Below are 17935 nucleotides of genomic sequence, written 5' to 3'. Positions count from 1 at the left end.
ATAATAGTAGGATTAGTGCGGTGGGAGTGGAGAGCAGAGCGTTCCGAAGGATTGAGGTTGGAATGGGGACAAGGTGCGGTGAAGTCGAGACGGTTGATGTCCCGTCGGCAATTAGTGATAAAGAGATCCAGAGCAGGCAGAAGACCAGAGCGGGGTGTCCATGAAGAAGAGGAGGGTTGAAGACGGGAGAAGGGGTCATTGATGGGGGTGGAAGAGTCCTTGCCGAAGAAGTAGGCTCGGAGACGGAGAAAGAAAAGTTCCGCATCATGGCGAACACGGAACTCGCTGAGGTGTGGGCGAAGGGGGACAAACGTGAGGCCCTTACTGAGAACAGAGCGTTCTGCCTCCGACAGTTGAAGGTCGGAGGGGATGGTAAAGACCTGGCACGGATGAGAGCTGGGATCAGAGGGGGGAGGGGGGGATGAGAGCTGGGATCAGAGGGGGGAGGGGGAGATTAGAAAGATCTCCCCTCTCCATTGACACCCCCAACCTCCCCCTTCCCCCCCTATCATTTTGGATCTCCCCCTCCCCCTCCAACTTTCAAATCCCTTACTCACTCTTCCTTCAGTTAGTCCTGACGAAGGGTCTTGGCCTGAAACGTCGACTGCACCTCTTCCTACAGATGCTGCCTGGCCTGCTGCGTTCACCAGCAACTTTGATATGTGTTGCTTCCATCATCTGTGTTCCACTTACTCCTCACTCCATTCTCTGACTGCACCATAACTAAAAGGTCTGGGGCAAATTGTTCAGAAATTTTACACCACCCTTTAAGACATAAACATATAGTAGCGTTAAGTCCTTTAAGCCTGTCCCACTAATAAGTACAATTGTGGCTGGTTTGTGCGGATCTCATCTCCTCTTCAATACCAGCTTCCCACATACCGTCACTGTTCAACTATTTATCTCCATCATACATATATCTACTGATCTGGTACCACCACCCTCAGGGGCAGAGGTTTCTAGAGATTTCTCTCACTCAGGAAAAAATTCTAAGCAGCTCAGTTTTAAATGATTTGGTCCTTATTTTGTAGCCAAGTCTCATTGCTTGTGACTCCCCCACTAGTGAAACCATCTCAACATCTACCTTATCAAGCCCCACCCATTAGGAACTTGTATGTTTGAATAAGGTCACCCCTCATTCTTCTAACTTCATGGAATACTCAAACTACCCAGACTCTCTTGATAGAAAAACTTTCTCATCCCCAATGAATCACCTCTGGATTGCCTCCAGATCTACAATATCCTTTTTCACACAAGGGTATCAAAACTGTGCACAATCTTTTCAGGTGTGACTTCACTAATAGCATATGCAGCTGTAACAATACCATCCTATTCTCACAATAATGCAAACATGTCAGTTATCTTCTTAACTACTTGGTGAACTTACATATCAAGTTTTTGTGATTCATGTACTTTGGGAAGAAGCTGTTCCTGAAACATTGTGTGCATCTTCAGATTCCTGTACCTCCTCTTTGATGGTAGCAACAAGAAAGCATATCTTGCGTAATGAGGGTCCTTAATGAAGAATGCTGCTTTTTTGAAGCATCGCCTTTAGGAGATGTCCCGGATGCTGGGAAGGCTAGTGCCCATGATGGAGCTGGCTGTGTTTCAACTTTCTGCAGCTTTTTCTGATCTTGTTCAGTGGCCCCTCCACACCAGACCATGATGCAACCAGTTAAAATGTTCTCCACTGTCCATCTGTAGAAATTTGTGAGTGTCTTTGGTGACATACCAATTCTCCTTAAACTCCTAATAAAATATAGCAGCTATCGCGCCGTCTTTGTAACTGCATCAATATATTGGGATCAGGATAGATCCTCAGAAACGTTGACACCCAGGAACTTGAAACTGCTCATTCTTTCTACTTTTGATCCCTCGATGAGGACTGGTGTGTTCCCTCAACTTCCCCCTCCTGAAGCCTACAATCAATCCCTTGATCTTACTGATGCTGAGTACAAGTTTGTTGCTGCGACACCACTCAACCAGCTGATCTATCTCACTCCTGTACACCTCCTTGTCACCATTTGAAATTCTATCAACAATCTTTGTGTTGTCAGCATATCTACTAATGGTGTTTGAGCTGTGCCTAGCCATACAATCATGGGTGTAGAGAGAGTAAGTAGAGCAGTGGGCTAAGCATGCATCCTTGAGGTTGCTGTGCTGATCATCAGCGTGGAGATGTTATTTCTGATCTGCCAGATTTCTGAATGGACAATGAACCCATGAACACTACCCCAATATTCTTCCCTCTCTTTGCATTATTTATTTTTATATATATACTGGAACACCTTGATCCTTTGAACTTCACATATTTGGTCTCTACTTTTTTTTTTTACGAATCTACCTTTTGATTCCTCTTACTAAAATGCATGACCTCAGACTCAGTACATTAAAAACAGCATTTGCCAGGTTTTAGCCCAATTACTCAATCTATATCCCACTGTAGAATGACGATTATATGAATTTTCATTTAATTGGAAAACTTGGAAACCTTGTATTTTGGACCTTCCTCAGGTCATTAATGTAAATTGTCTTAAACTCTCACTCCAGGTCTAGTATGCTATAGGTTAGTAGAATCTGCGGAGATTCCGCATGACATCTAAAACTTTGACAAACTTTTATAGATGTGTAGTGGAGTGTATTGACTGGCTGCATCACAGCCTGGTATGGAAACACCAATGTATTTGAACAGAAAATCCTACAAAATGTATTGGATTCAGCCCAGCAAATAAATCATAGGTAAAACCCTCCCAACCATTGAGCACATCTATATGAAATGCTTTCATAGAAAGGTAGCATCCATCATCAGAGATCCTCACCACCCAGGCCATGCTCTTTTCTCGCTGCTACCAACAGGTACAAGAGCCTTAAGACTTGTACCACTAGGTTCAAGAACAGTTACTACCCACAACCATCAGGCTCTTGAACAATGGGCCATACATTCAATTGCCCATCCATTGAGATGTTCTCACAACCTAGGCTCTCATTTTAAGGGCTCCTGTTATTGTTATTTTGTTATTTCATGTCCTTGTTACTTATTGTTATTTATTTATATTTACATTTGCACAGTTTATTGTCTTCTGCACTCTGATTGATCTCCCATTAATTCTGTTATAGTTACTATTCTGTAGATTTGCTGAGTATGCCCAGAAGAAAATGAACTTCGGGGTTGTATATGGTGACATACACAGTATGTATTTTGAACTTTTTTTGAACTTGGAATTTTAGTTTGCTAGGGGGACACTATCACTAACAGAGTCTTATACATTACAATCCAGAAACAATTGTACAGGTTAATTGTGAATAAAAATTGTAATTTTAAAAATACATTATCTTGAAAATTCTTGGTCAAGTTAAACTCCAAAGCACTTATAAACAAGAAAGTCTAGCCAATGTACAAATCAACAACATACTTCCCAATAAATTAAATATTTATCCCACTGCATCAAGCATTGTGCTGACCATGACAATACCACTTACTTCAACTGTTTGCCTAATGCTTTCCGCTCCACCTATAATGATTTTCTGCTGCTTTCATTCACCAGCTGTGACCCATAGCCTTGTTGTGCCATTTTCCCCTTAGGCTCACTCTTTACACTTACACTGTCAAACCAGTTTCTCCACTTCTACCTATTGTTCTATGGCACTTAGTCCCTCAGGATTACTTCTCACTATGTACTCAGTTAGTTCCCTTTTCTAACTCAATTCCATCTTTCCTGTTATATGTCTTCTTAAATGCACACCATAGGTTGGGAGAGGCTGATCAATGCTCTTATTATTTCCTTTGATCTACATTGCATTTCCTCATTTTATGCAATGTTAGCTTCATTCTACAAGATTGTTAGAATCTACTGTAAATATTTACATAGACACATTTCTTCAATTTGTTCACTATTTCCCCACTAATTCTGTGATCCGTCTGCCTGTACTGCAGTTGCCAAATTGTTCAGTCACCTCTGCAAAGGTTTTTCCTAAAGTCCATTTAATCTTCTACTCTTACCGCTGTTTCATCTGTGATATCTGAGGTAGTCAAGAAATCCACTTCCACATTAATTTATGGAAGTCATGGTCAGAGTTAGAGCATGGAAACAAGGCCTTTGGCCTAACTCATCCATTCTGATTGCATCGCCCAGTGAGCTAATCCCAACTGCCTACATTTGGTCCACAGCCCTCTAAACTTCTCCCATCCATATATCTAGATGGCTTTTGAATGTTGCCCATACGCCTACCTCAATCACTATTTCTGATAACTCACTGCAAATTCACATCACCCTTTGCGTGAAACAGCAGCTCTCGACATCCCTTTTAAATCTTTCATCTCTAATTTTCAACCTATGCAATCCTTTTTCTAGCACACCTTCAGCAGGTCAGGCAGCATCAATGGAAATGAATAAACAGAGAACATTTCAGGCCGAGACCTGATAAAAGTTCTTGGCCCGAAACTTAGTTACTTTTACTTAAGCCCCTCACCCCTAATGGAGCACAGGCTGCTGAAAGCAGCTCACCAGAGTCCTTAAGGTCTTTGGAGCTTCAGTTAGCATTTCTGTAGCACTGGGTTTTTGCAGGATGGGGTTGCTAGCCACATGCCCAACCCTTTCTCAGAGTTTTGCTAACCCAGGGCAGAGTTTTGAGCTGAAACAGAGACTGTTTCCATAGATGATGTCTGACCCAAGTTCGTCCATCATTTTGTATGTCTTGCTCTGGATATCCAGCATCTGCAGAATCTCATGTTGACGATGTGTGCTTTTAGGTTGATTTTGCTCCTCATACTTACCTCTATTGGGGTACTTGCGCAATCTCCCATATTCCAGGGAATAAAGTCCTGGTAACTCAGGTCCCCATGTCCAGGCAACAACTTGACAAATCTTTTCTGCACTTGTTCTAGTTTAATAAAAAAAATACTCTGCAGATGCTGGGGTCACAATGGGTAGTAGAAGGAAGCGGAACCATGAGGGAGGTGATAGGCAGCTGGGGGAGGGGGCAGAGTGAAATAGGGATAGGGGAAGAGAGGGGGAGGGAATTACCGGAAGTTGGAGAATTCAATGTTCATACCAAGGGGCTGGAGACTACCCAGATGGTATACAAGGTGTTGCTCCTCCAACCTGAGTTCAGCCTCATCATAGCAGTAGAGAAGGTCATGTATGGGCATATCCGAATGGGAATGTGAAGCAGAGTTGAAGTGGGTGGTAACCGGGAGATCCTGTCTGTTGTGGCAGATGGAGCGGAGGTGCTCGACGAAGCGGTTCCCCCAATCTGCATCGGGTTTCACCGATGTAGGGAGCAATGGATGCAATAGATGACCCCAACAGACTCACAAGTGAAGTGTTGCCTCACCTGGAAGGACTGTTTGGGGCCCTGAATGGTGGCAAGAGAGGAGGTGAAGGGACAGGTGTAGCAGTTACGCTTACAGGGATAAGTGCCGGGTTGGAGATCCGTGGGGAGGGACGTGTGGGAGTCGCGGAGGGACCGATCCCTACAGGAAGCGGAGAGGGGTGGAGAGGGAAAGATGTGCTTCGTGGTGGGGTCCTGTTGAAGATGGCAGAAGTTGTGAAGGATAATGTGCTGGATCTGGAGGTTGGTGGGGTGGTAGGTGAGGGCAAGGGGAACTCTGTCCCTGTTGTGGTGGCGGGAGGATAGGGTGAGGGCCGAAGTGTGGGAAATGGAGGAGATGCGGGTGAGGGCATCATTAATGACTGCAGAAGGGAAACCACGATCCTTAAAGAAAGAGGACATTTGAGATGTCCTGGAATGGAAAGCCTCATCCTGGGAGCGGATGCTGCGGAAACAGAGGAACTGGGAATAGGGAATGGTACTTTTGCATGTAGCAGGGTGGGAAGAGGTATGGTTGAGGTAGTTATGAGAGTCAGTGGGCTTGTAGAAGATGTTAGTGGACAGTCTGTCTCCAGAGATGGAGACCGAGACATCGAGAAAGGGGTGAGAAGTGTCCGAGATAGACAAAGCGAATTTGAGGGCTGGGTGGAAGTTTGAAATAAAGTCGATGAAATTGACGAGTGCAGCATGGGTGCAGGAAGCAGCACCAGAAAAGATTTGGAACACAGACTGTTCCACATAACCAACGAAGAGGCAGGCATAGCTGGGGCCCATGCGAGTGGCCATAGCTACACCCTTGGTCTGAAGAAAGTGGGAAGATCCAAAAGAGAAGTTATTAAGTGTGAGTACTAGTTCCGCCAACCGGAGGAGGGTAGTGGTGGTGGGGAACTGGTGAGGTCTATTGTCCAGAAAGTAGAGGAGGACTTTGAGGACTTCTTGATGGGGAGTGGAGGTGTATAAGGATTGGACATCCATTGTGAAAATGAAGCGGTTGGGACTGGGGAACTGGAAGTTATTGAAGCGGTGGAGGGCATGGGATGTATCCCGGATGTAGGTGGGGAGGGACTGAATTATGGGTGACAAAATGGAGTCCAGGTAGGCATCCAACCTCACTCCCTCTGAACGCACTGCCCTCCACTCTCTCCGCACTAATCCCAACCTCACCATCAAACCCACTGACAAAGGTGGTGCCATAGTAGTCTGGCGGACGGACCTCTACCTCATTGAGGCCAAACGGCAGCTCTCTGACACCACCTCTTACTTACCCCTGGAACAGGACCCCACCAAAAGACATCAAACCATTGTCTCCCGTACCATCACCGCTCTGATCAACTCCGGAGACTTTCCATCCTCAGCCACTAAACTCATAATTCCCCACATCCCCGACCGCTCGGTTTTACCTCCTCCCCAAGATCTACAAGCCTGACTGTCCCGGTAGACCCATAGTTTCTGCCTGCTCCTGTCCCACCGAACTTGTATCTGCCTACCTGGACTCCATTTTGTCACCCTTCCCATCTACATCCAGGATACATCCCATGCCCTCCACCTCTTCAATAACTTCCAGTTCCCCGGTCCCGACCGCTTCATTTTCACTATGGATGTCCAGTCCTTATACACTTCCATTCCCCATCAAGAAGGCCTCAAAGCCCTCCACTACTTTCTGGACAATAGACCTCACTAGTTCCTCACCACCACTACCCTCCTCTGGTTGGGAGAATTGGTACCCACACTTAATAACTTCTCTTTTGGCTCTTCCCACTTTATTCACACCAAGGGTGTAGCTATGGGCACTCGCATAGGCCCCAGCTATGCCTGCCTCTTCGTTGGTTATGTGGAACAGTTTATGCTCCAAACCTATACTGGTACTGCTCCCCAACTTTTCCTTCGCTACATTGACGACTACATTGGTGCTGCTTCCTGAGATCCCACGGGATCTATAAAGTATGACTGTGAATAAGACTATGAAGTAATACGAGGGGTGATTGATAAGTTCGTGGCCTAAGGTAGAAGGAGATGAATTATACAGCTCTCGTTACATGCACGTGCAGTTCAACTCTTTGAGCGAAAATGCAGAAAGTTTGAAGCTAATAATTCATCTTCTTCTACCTTGGGCCACGAACTTATCAATCACCCCTGTTGTGGACCACTTCTGGACGTCCATGACGCCAACTACAAAGAAGGGATCCGTATACTCCACGATCGCTGGACTAAGTGTGTACATGTAGGAGGGGACTATGTCGAAAAAAAAATGTGCTAGGTTTTCTAAAATTGACTCCTTCTACCTTAGGCCACGAACTTATCAATCACCCCTCGCATATATCCCTGGGCTTGCACCAGTGGCATCAGCAGTGGTCTGCCACCTGTCCTCAGGGGAGGGAGAGATAAGGAACACAATGAAGCAGCATTTGGAGGTGATAATGAAGGAGGCATCAGTCTGGGTATTGTCAAGAGCGGCTCCCCTTTTGAACCCTGAACTGTTTGAAGTGATGGACAGGCGGTACCCCAGCAGGGGGATAAAAAGGGACAGGTTCGCTAAGGCAGGACACACACGACACCCAAGGTCACGAGACCCTGGAAGCGGTGGGCCTCTCACAAGTCGGTGGGAAGTACCGGGCCTTAAACGCACAGGGTGGAAAGGTACGATCAGTGGGAACCTGGTGTGTGTCCACCCTCGCTTCGGTGCCGGGTTCACTGCAGAGGATCGACCGTATCTGGAGGAGGGGGTCACAGTCGGTGACCCCAGGTGACATCACAAAGGACTCGCCCGAAAGCTGCTTGTGAGCAATATCGCAGGTCTGTGAGTGGAAGCCGTTCTGAATGATCAGTCGTTCTCGTTCTCTCTCTCCCTCCCCCACGTTGTCCATCACCATGGCAACGATTACTGCGAACTGAACTAAATTGGACTGAACTTTCTGTCACTTTGAAATTGGTCATTTACCCCTAGACAACGATAGAGCTTGATTGATCCTGTTATCTTAATTCTGTGCACCTGTGTGTTTATCATTGCTGAACTGTTGCATTTATCATCCTTTCGATTACTGTGTTGCTTGTTTCTTTAATAAAACTTTCTTAGTTTTAGTAATCCAGACTCCAACTGAGTGATCCATTTCTGCTGGTTTGGCAACCCAGTTACAGGGTACGTAACATAAGTGGGGTCCTCGTCCGCGATTTTGAACGCTAAATTTGGGACGGAGTAAATTGATTTGGTTAAAATTCCCGAAAGAAAGAAAAGACAAACAGCAGAAATGGAGGCTGAGGAATTTATAAAGGCGCCGACCTTGGAGGCATTAGAGGATGCCAGGAAATCGGAATTGGTAGCCGTGGCCAAACGGTTGAATCTTGCTAAGGGGAAGTTGACAATGAGGAGAGAGGAGATACACAGAGCTATCGTAGAGCACTATGTATCTAAAGGTGTGTTTCCCCAAGGTGAGCTGGGAGTGGTGTCTATTGAAAAACCTGCCGGAGACGCGGTACAGGTGCAGCTTGAAAAACTGAGACTCGAGCACGAGTTCCGGGTACGACAGTTGGAGCGAGAAGAGAAAGAGAGGGACAGACAGTTGGAGAGAGAGGAGAAACAGAGGCAAAGGGAATTCGAATTGGAGAAGTTAAGGATAAGGGCAGAGCAGGGGCTCGTGCCGAACCAAGGTGGAGGGTTCCGGGTGACCCAGGAGGTTAGGTTGGTTCCCCCATTTGACGATACCAAAGTGGATCGGTACTTTCTCCACTTCGAAAAAGTGGCTATAAGTCAGGACTGGCCGAGGGATAAGTGGGTTGTTTTGCTTCAAAGTGTACTGAAAGGGAAAGCCCAAGAAGCTTACTCGGCTTTGTCCGCGGAAGATGCCCAGAGGTATGAGGTGGTGAAAGAGGCCATCCTCAGGATTTATGAGTTGGTCCCGGAGGCATACCGGCAGAGGTTCCGGAATGCGAGGAAGCAGTGGGACCGCACGTATTTGGAGTTTGCCCATGAGATGCAGACATATTGTGAGCGTTGGTGCACCTCAAAGGGGGTAGAGGGGGATTATGACAGACTGCTGCAGCTGATCCTGATTGAGCAGTTTAAAGGTTGTATCCCTGAGGGTATGAGACCCTACCTCGATGAGAAAGAGGCAGCCACGTTAGCCGCAACTGCTAAGTTAGCGGATGAGTATGCGTTGACGCATAAAATGAAGTTTGCCCCGAGTAAAGGCTACCAGAAGGGTAGTCAGGACGGCGGGGAGAGTCCGCCGGAAAAGTCAGAAAGTAAGCCGGGGACTAGTGAGAAGGATAAGGTAGACCGGGAGCAGTCTGGTAGGAAGTCTCCTGGGGTCGTCTGTTATAATTGCGGGAAAGTCGGACACTTTGCGTCCAGGTGCTTTGCCCCAAAGAAGGAGACGGGAAAAGGGAAGACAGCGATTTTGAATGGCTGTATCGAGCTGTTAAGCGAACCGCTAGGGAAGGACAGGTCTGCCAAAGTTCAGGAAGGGCGCGAGAGGTTTATCTCGGCCGGATTGGTGTCAGTGAAGGAGGGATTAAAACCAGTTCCAGTGCGGATCTGGAGAGACACGGGAGCGTGTCAGTCACTAATACTGAAGAGTGTATTAGAGTTTAGCTCAGAGACCCAGACTGGGGAGGTAGAGGTCAAAGGTGTTGGGGAAGGGACAGAGTCAGTCCCTTTGCACCAGATACACTTACAAAGCAACCTGGTCTCTGGACTAGTCACGATCGGGGTGAGGTCCGAATTACCGATGAAGGGCGTGGAAGTCTTGCTCGGTAATGACGTCGCCGGGGGAATCGTGTTCCCAATCGTGAGATTGACAGGTCAGCCTGCCAGCAGTGAGGCCCCACCCATGGACTCGAGGTTCATCATGGGGCTGCAGTAGTGAATTTAGCTGCGGTGGTAAATTTTGCTGAAACGTTTCTGCCAACCTTGTACGAGAAGGGGGTAGAAAATGAAAAGGAGGAGTGTAGTGAGACAAGAGGTAGTGAGGGAGCTGGGACAGACGTAGCAGTAGCCAGGAAAAAATTTGTGCAGACGCGGGAGTGAGACGAGGGGCTGATGGTTTTGGCAGAGACAGCTCTCTCTGACACAGACTTGACAAGGGAACTAGTAGACTATTGTGCGGAGGAGGAAGTGCTGAGGAAGAAAGGGAGACCAAGTACCGTGCCCGCAGATGAGGAATGGGGGTTGGTGCAAAAGAGTTATGGGGATGAGGTTTTTAACATGGCCCACGAGGTACCCCCCGGTGGACATTTTGCGGTGCTGGAGGAAACAGTTGGTGGAATCATGGAAGAGGTTTACCGGCTGCCCAAGGGGAAGGATGTTATTGATCATGACCGACGCGAACTGAGACAGTCACAGGCTTTTGATATGCTAACAAACCTAGTCGGTGTTAGCGTGGAAATCAATGAAGCTAGGGGCCCCCTGATAAGAGAAAAAAACCATTTTGAAAAGATTAGTATGGGATCGATCAGATGGGAGAAGGCTATTGTTTTGGCCAGGTCTACTGATAAGGTCTCTCCCTTAATCCCCGAACAAAGCGGCTCTTTAGGAGAAGTAATTAAACGACTCGCACCCGTGTGTTTGATTGTCCCGAGGCGATGCAAAGAACTGGGACGTTGGGTGGTGTCTGTTACAATAGGCCAGCCTAGTAAACAACATCCATATATAATGAGTAATTCAGTGACTAAAGGGCTGATGGACACAGAGGTGTGTATTGGCAATTTAATACGGTTGTCTGAAGCCAGCTTGATAGCGAAACTTGAAAAAAAATGAGTTCGGCCACGCGAAGGTCACTTATCTGGGAACTGTGGTGACACAGGGGCAGCTGGCAGCGATACAAGGTACAGTGCAGGCTATCTGACCTTCCAAGCCCGACAGACAAGAGGGCCCTCAGAAGGCTCTGGGAGATGGTGGGGTACTGTAGGAAGTTTTGCAATAACTCTGCGGTCAATACCCCTCCCCCTCCTACTAAGCCCTTGCGAGAGAAAACTAAGTCGGAATGGGACGACCCTTGTTATTGTGGTCCGGGACAAAACCAAATGAGAGGTTACATTGATCGCAATTCATCAGTGTTTTTGGCCACTATGAAGTTTGCTGAGTTGGAGCCTGGTCTAAGGGATTATTAATAACACATATAAAAGGAACAGAAAATGTGATGACTGTCTGTCAAGGTGTTGACAACTTCAAACTCGCTGTGTTAGCCAAATAGCTGATAAAGATGTATATTTGTGTGTGTATCAAATAATGTATTCATGTTTGTAATTTTTACCTCCCGGTAAAAATCCTTAAAGGGGGAAAGTGTGACGAGAATACACATAAATTAAGATGTTTGCTGGCCTGGGCTTGCACCAGTGGCATCAGCAGTGGTCTGCCACCTGTCCTCAGGGGAGGGAGAGATAAGGCACACAATAAAGCAGCATTTGGAGGTGTTAATGAAGGAGCCATCAGTCTGGGTATTGTCAAGAATGGCTCCCCCTTTGAACCCTGAACTGTTTGAAGTGATGGACAGGCGATACCCCAGCAGGGGGATAAAAAGGGACAGGTTCGCTAAGGCAGGACACACACGACACCTAAGGTAACAAGACCCTGGAAGCGGTGCGCCTCTCACAAGTCGGTGGGAAGTACTAAGCCATAAACGCACAGGGTGGAAAGGTACGATCAGCGGGAACCCGGTGTGTGTCCACCCTCGCTTCGGTGCCGGGTTCACTGCAGAGGATCGACCGCATCTGGAGGAGGGGTCACAGTCGGTGACCCCAGGTGACATCACAAAGGACTCGCCCGAAAGCTGCTTGTGAGCAATATCGCAGGTCTGTGAGTGGAAGCCGTTCTGAATGATCAGTCGTTCTCTCTCTCTCCCTCCCCCCCACGTTGTCCATCGCCATGGCAACGATTACTGCGAACTGAATAAAATTGGACTGAACTTTGTGTCACTTTGAAATTGGTCATTTACCCCTAGACAACGATAGAGCTTGATTTATCCTGTTATCTTAATTCTGTGCACCTTTGTGTTTATCATTGCTGAACTGTTGCATTTATTATCCTTTCGATTACTGTGTTGCTTGTTTCTTTAATAAAACTTTCTTAGTTCTAGTAATCCAGACTCCAACTGAGTGATCCACTTCTGCTGGTTTGGCAACCCAGTTACAGGGTACGTAACACAAAGAAGGGATCCGTATACTCCACGATCGCTGGACTAAGTGTGTACATGTAGGAGGGGACTATGTCGAAAAAAAAATGTGCTAGGTTTTCTAAAATTGACTCCTTCTACCTTAGGCCACGAACTTATCAATCACCCCTCGCATATATCTCTATCATATTACTTCTTATCGTCTGTCGCTCCAAGGAGAAAAGGCCAAGTTCACTCAACCTATTTTCATCGTGCATGCTCCCCAATCTTGTAAATCTCCTCTGCACCCTTTCTAAAGTTTCCACATCCTTCCTGTAGTGAGGTGACTAGAAGTGAGCACAGTACTCCAAGTGGGGTCTGACCAGGGTCCTATTTTGTCATAGTCATACTCTATTGATCCCAGGGGGAAAATTGGTTTTCGTTACAGTTGCACCATAAATAATAAGTAGTCATAGAACCATAAATAATTAAATAGTAATATGTAAATTATGCCAGTAAATTATGAAATAAGTCCAGGACCAGCCTATCAGCACAGGGTGTCTGACCCTCCAAGGGAGGAGTTGTAAAGTTTGATGGTCACAGGCAGGAATGACATCCTATGACGCTCTGTGCTGCACCTTGGAGGAATAAGTCTCTGACTGAATGTACTCCTGTGCCCACCCAGTACATTATGTAGTGGATGGGAGACATTGACCAAGATGGCATGCAACTTAGACAGCATCCTCTTTTCAGACACCACCGTCAGAGAGTCCAGTTCCATCCCCACAACATCACTGGCCTTACGGATAAGTTTGTTGATTCTGTTGGTGTCTGCTACCCTCAGCCTGCTGCCCCAGCACACAACAGCAAACATGATAGCACTGGTCACCACAGACTTGTAGAGCATCCGCAGTATCGTCCGGCAGATGTTAAAGGACCTCAGTCTCCTCAGGAAGTAGAGATGGCTCTGACCCTTCTTGTAGACAGCCTCAGTGTTCTTTGACCAGTCCAGTTTATTGTCAATTTATATCCCCAGGTATTTGTAATCCTCCACCATGTCCACACTGACCCCCTGGATGGAAACAGGGGTCACCGGTACCTTAGCTCTCCTCAGGTCTACCACCAGCTCCTTAGACTTTTTCACATTAAGCTGTAGATAATTCTGCTCACACCATGTGACAAAGTTTCCTATAGTAGCCCTGTACTCAACCTCATCCAACTATAGCTGTAACATTACCTCTTGGCTTTTAAACTCAATCCCACGGTTAATGAAGGCCAATGCACCATATGCCTTCTTAACCACACAGTCAACCTGCGCAGCAGCTTTGAGTGTCCTATGGACTTGGACCCCAAGATCCCTCTGATCCACCGCACTACCAAGAGTCTTACCATTAATACTATGTTCTGCCATCATATTTGACTTACCAAAATGAACCACCTCACACTTACCTGGGTTGAACTCCATCTGCCACTTCTCAGCCCAGTTCTGCATACTATCGATGTCATGCTGTAACCTCCGACAGCCTTCCACACTATCCACAACACCCCCAACCTTTGTGGCATCAGCAAATTTACTAACCCATCACTCCACTTTCTCATCTAGGTCATTTATAAAAATCACGAAGAAAAGGGGTCCCAGAACAGATTCCTGAAGCATACTACATGTCACCCACCTCCATGCAGAATATGATCTGTCTACAACCACTCTTTGCCTTCTGTGGACAAGCCAATTCTGGATCCACGAAGCAAGGTCCCTTTGGATCCCATGCCTCCTTACTTTCTCAATAAGCCTTGCATGGGGTACCTTATCAAATGCCTTGCTGAAGTCCATATACACATCTACTCCTCTACCTTCATCAATGTTTTAGTCACATCCTCAAAAAATTTAATCAGGCTCGTAAGGCATGACCTGCCTTTGACAAAACCATGCTGACTATTCCTAATCGTATTATGCCTCTCCAAATGTTCATAAATCCTGCCTCTCTGGACCTTCTCCATCAACATACTAACCACTGAAGTAAGACTCACTGGTCTATAATTTCCTGGGCTATTTCCACTCCCTTTCTTGAATAAGGGAACAACATCCGCAACCTCCAATCCTCCGGAACCTCTCCTGTCCCCATTGATGATGCAAAGATCATTGCCAGAGGCTCACAATCTCCTCCCACAGTAGCCTGGGGTACATCTTGTCAGGACCCAGTGACTTTGCAACTTGATGCTTTCCAAAAGCTCCAGCACATCCTCTTTCTTAATGTCTATATGCTCAAGTACACGGATGGGAAACGTGGCAGAATAATAGCTCAGCACTGACTAAATGGGCCGAAATGACTGCTTCTATGCTAGTGTTCTATGACTCTATATACAATAAAATCCCAATCTCAGTTCAGTGCATACAATCATACTACCACCAAGACTATTTCTAGTGTTTTTCATAAATACCACTGCCAAAGCATAACTTGTCCAACATCCCTGCAAGTCCACAATCTTGCCATGACTCTTTCCCAATCTTCCACTGCCTTCTTAACTGCTGACCTAAAATATTCTCCAGCATTACCAAGATGCCAATCGTATTAAGTTAGCAGATAACTTAATATGCAAATGTCTAAGGGAATAGAGGTAAACAGAAAATATGCAAATGCTGGAAATCCCAGCAAAACACATAAAATGCTGGAGGATCTCAGCAGTCCAGGCAGCATCTACGGAAAAAGGTACAGTTGACGTTTCAGGTTGAAACTCTTCGGCAGGACTGTAGAGGCACTGCTGTGCTTTCCTCGTGATACACTTACGTACTGGACCCAGGACAGGTCCTCTGAAACTACAACACCAGGGAATTTAAAGTTGCTGGCCTTCTCCACCTCTGATCCTCCAAGTGAGGACTGGTGCATGGACTTCTGGTTTCTTCCTCCTGAAGTTATTAATCAGTTCCTTGGACTTATTAATATCAAGCAAGAGGTTGTTGTTGTTGTGGCACCACTCAGTCAGATATTCAATCTCCCTCCTATATGCTGATTTGTCACCACCTCTGGCTGAGTCTAGCCAAGTGATCAAAGTTCTAGTGGGAGAACATCTTGAGAATAGTGCTCATATATTTTATATTTGTGAATAAGCGCAAGACTAGTCCATGGGTGAAAGTGTATATTAGGCAAGAACTGGGAAAGTAGATTAGGAGAGGCTGTTAGAGGATGTTAGAGGATAATTCCACATCTGGAATCTCGGAATCTTTTAAAGGTCAGCTGGTTCAAGGTTGGGCCGGCATGAGGCTCTGAAGGATTAAAATGGCAAACTTTGGGAACATGGGATGACAAGAGATATTCTAAGTTTAGCCAAAAAAGTATATGTAAAGTTTAGATGAGACCACTGAGAGATCAAAGGAAGCAGAGAAGAACTCAAACAAGGAATTAGATAACTAAGAGAAGCCATGAAATAACAATGGCATGTAGGCTTAAGGAGAATTATACATCTATTCAGGGCAATTATTTAGAAAAGGAAATGGTAGACCCACTCAGAGGGAATTAACAATATGTGTGGGACGAGAGGAATTAGGTGATATTCTTCACAGCACTATTCACCAGAAAGAGGTGGATGACGAGCTTTAGGAGGGGTTTGCTAATATTCTAGGATTTGTTGATATCAAAGGAGTTATATGTATTGAGAAGCATTACAGTTGATAAGCCTCAGGGACTGATGGAATCTATCCCAGGATATCAAGGTCAGCATGAGAGGAGATGAGTGGGGCCTTGACAGATCTTTATATTTTCCTATTCTCTTTAGCCAAGGATAAGGTCCAAGAAGAGTGGATAATGGATAACGGTGCTCTTATGTTTAAGAAGAGCAAGAAGGAATTTACAGGCCAGTGAGCCATATACCAGTGGTGCAGAATTACTGAAGAAGATTCTTAGACAAATAAGTTAATCACATTTGAAAAAGCATGGAGTCATTAGGGAAAGCCAATGTGACTTTGTGCAGTGGGGTGGTGGGGGAGGGGGGGGAGGGGAAAGAGGGGGTCATCATAGAAGACAGAAGATAATAGTGGAGGGGTGTTTCTCTGATAAGAGGTCTGCAACCAACGTTGTTTTGCAAGTATGTGTGTTGGGGTCTCTGTCATCTGTCACATACATAAATTATCTAAATTTTAAAAAAAGGTGTCCTGATAAGTATGTTTGCAGACAACACAAATATTAGTGAAGTTCTGGATAAAGAAGGCTGGCAAATGATACTTCAGAATATATATTAGTTGGAAATTTGGAGTTCAATTTGGACATAAGTACTTCTGCTATAATGCACATTTTCATTCTGCCTTTTTTGCAGGGTGGATATATAAAATACTAGAAGGCATTGGTTAAAGGTGAGAAGAGACAGTTTAATAGGTGATATGCAAGGCAAATCTTTTGTTTTGAAAGTGCTGTGGTAGGAGCCTGGGATACCTTGCCAGGGAAGGCGACAGAAACAGTTACAACAGCAACATTAAGAGGTACCATCACCTTCTAGGTTGAGCAATAAAAACTGGACTTGCCAGTGACACTCAAATTAAGGAAGGATGGTATATATTTTATTCTTAGTCCAATGAAATTTGAGTATTTAATTATGGACATCCAGTAAAATTCCAATTAAACCCAAGCAGACAATAGTCACAAAATCTTGCAAGGCTGTAGGATTTTCATGGGTCCTGACGAAGGGTCTCGGCCTGAAACGTCGACTGCACCTCTTCCTAGAGATGCTGCCTGGCCTGCTGCGTTCACCAGCAACTTTTATGTGTTTTTGCTTGTATTTCCAGCATCTGCAGAATTCCTGTTGTTTGTAGGATTTTCATGTTAATTTGAGAATTACACTGTAACTAAACCCTTCCCAGTATATCAAACTTAACTTGATTGTTTCAGTTAAATGCTTTAAATCACAAATTTATCCCCACCCATCGTTTTGGGATGTCAATCCTTGTAAATTTGGATATACAGAAACAGACAGAAAAAGTCAAATAATTCCTACTATGCCAAATCCATACTAAATTTAGATACTAAGCAATCCCTCATTTCTTCCTAGACTGAAGACCAAAATCCAGTTTCCCTTTTCCTGTACCCCACTTCAAACCAGCAACATATTGACTGTCAGCTTGCTCTTACCTGGTGCTTGTGAGCAAGAAACAAGAGTAAATAAACATTTTAAGAAAATACAGAGAAGGAAACACTAAACAAATGAATGCGAGAAAGGGACTTTTATATCTATGACAGCCAGTATCACATGTGAATATTTTGTAGCCAACAGTAGTCACGGAAAACATACTTATTATACAAGGTTGGCTGCCAGGTCAACTGAGACCTCTGGCAGGAGCTGGTAGTCTTAACAATATACCAAAATGAGTAACCACACAATGAAAACATAAAAACAGGTGGAAGAGCCTTGGTTTAAACATCCCATTGTGAAAAGTGATTCTATCAATATAACATATCTTTAACAATGAAATGAAACATCAGCTTCAATAACAGGCTTAAGTATCTGCAATAATTCATGAACTCACAATCTAC

At 45.4% G+C, this 17935-nt stretch overlaps 1 protein-coding gene across 4 annotated transcripts in view; it reads right to left on the bottom strand.

The window, feature by feature from the left end:
- znf592 (zinc finger protein 592) overlaps positions 1 to 17935 on the bottom strand; it is a 221210-nt gene that overhangs the window by 142173 nt on the left and 61102 nt on the right. The window contains exon 1 of one of the 4 annotated variants that reach the window (XM_063070874.1): positions 558 to 1715. The exons of the other annotated variants lie outside the window; for them this stretch is intronic. The gene's annotated coding sequence lies outside the window, so the exon portion shown is untranslated. Of the gene's footprint in view, positions 1 to 557; positions 1716 to 17935 lie in introns of those variants that run through there. 4 annotated transcript variants of the gene reach the window in all.

The sequence above is a fragment of the Mobula hypostoma genome, chromosome 18 (assembly GCF_963921235.1).
Source record: "Mobula hypostoma chromosome 18, sMobHyp1.1, whole genome shotgun sequence".
In the NCBI taxonomy this organism is placed as follows: domain Eukaryota; kingdom Metazoa; phylum Chordata; class Chondrichthyes; order Myliobatiformes; family Myliobatidae; genus Mobula; species Mobula hypostoma.
The sequence above is the reverse complement of the archived record's forward strand: the minus strand, read 5'-3'. Positions and strand labels throughout refer to the sequence as shown.